Genomic DNA, 1688 nt, shown 5'->3' with positions numbered 1-1688 from the left:
TGGAGAGGAGGGAATGTGCTGGTGTTAGGAAAGAGTAGGGCATGAGAGACTAACAAATACAGAGAAGAGGAGAATGACACATGGAGGGCAAACATAATGAAACCTGAAAGAAAGAGAGAGAGTAGATGTCATATGATGGAGAGAATGGAATCTGTATTTCATATCGTATGAGATCAAGTGTGTGTGTGTGTGTGTGTGTGTGTAGATCTCCAACCATCCTACTGCTGCACTGAGCAGTTTAACACCCGGTGACCCTTTCTCCACACTAAGTACAGTCTAATCCTGCTGTGCAAGTCACAATTTTGACTAAAGGAACTGTGAATGGTGGGGGGGGGGGCAGAACAGAGCCGGCCTGTACTACTGACACCAGTCCAGCCCCCCCACTGTCCCCAGCTTCTACAGTCCAGCCCCCCCGCTGACTAAGACCTCTGCCTACCAGACAAATGATTGCATGGGTTCCTGCCTGGCTGAACGGCAAATGGAAATGACATTTAAATCCCGTCTCTAGTCCTCTCAGTGCGGAGTCTGGGAACAACACAGAACAGCAGTACTCAGCCTCAACGCTATAGCTGCCAATTAGACAGGGATAACCAGAGCGAGAGGTTTCACTCGCTCCATTGTCAGGGAGGTGGAAAACACTCTGCCTCTCTCTTTCCTCCTCTCGTTCTGCAGCTGAAATGGAGACCACAGCTGGAGGCTATATATTAGCCAAGTGTTGTGTGACTAGGAGCGTGTGGTTAATGGTGTGTGTGTGTGTGCGTGTATGGGATAGAGAGGAGTTGATGAAGTTCCAATATGAGAGGAGATGTTGTGCTCTCCAGAGTCTAAAGACTTCACCCTAATCAAATAGTTTTGTGGTGGTGAGCAGTGTGTGTCCTTTGGACCAGCATTATAATTACAAGCCATTCCCCTCTGCTATTCTCTGTCTATTTCTTTCTCTCTCTCTTCTGCATCACAGATGTCTGCATTCAGTCAGCTCACAGTGGTAACTAGTGGAGGCTTATTCAACCTTTTTCAAAGGTTGCTGATTCCTGGAATTAGCCGAACGCACACATTCTCAAAGTATCTAAGGTATTCAATGGCTCTGATATTTCACACATACCTGAAGTGATACCCAGCAAACACATACTGAAACATATTCACATCTACTTTTATTCTCGACTCCCAGATGTTTTGGGGAGGACACAACCATGTATCTCCATCCCGGACATGATGCAGTGGTGATGGTGCTGGCAGCCGGGTGAACCCAGGATCACCATAGCTTGGGGTGGACAGACTGACGCCGGCCAGCAGCTGACCTCAGAGGACCAGCACGGACTCAATCTGTTCCAGGAGCTTCACATCCCAAATTCCCAAAGTTTAAACCTTTTGGTTGTCACCGAAGGGCAGACACAGCCTCACAACATACAGGGTACAGGGTACAGTACATAGAGGTAGGTGTGTGTGTTGTGTGTGTGTGTTGTGTGTGTGTGTGTGTGTGTGTGTGTGTGTGGTTGTGTGTGTGTGTGTGTTGTGTGGTGTGTGTGTGTGTGTGTTGTGTGTGTGTGTGTGTGTGTGTGTGTGTGTGTGTGTGTGTGTGTGTTGTGTGTGTGTGTGTGTGTGGGTGTGTGTGTGTGTGTGTGGTGTGTAAGAGACGAAGATTGATAGATACTGAGTGGGGCAACCAAAAATAATGAGCAAGAGAGCAA

This window comes from Salvelinus sp. IW2-2015, linkage group LG22 (genome assembly GCF_002910315.2).
Source record: "Salvelinus sp. IW2-2015 linkage group LG22, ASM291031v2, whole genome shotgun sequence".
NCBI classification, from domain to species: Eukaryota; Metazoa; Chordata; class Actinopteri; order Salmoniformes; family Salmonidae; genus Salvelinus; species Salvelinus sp. IW2-2015.
This window is presented reverse-complemented; position numbering follows the sequence as displayed.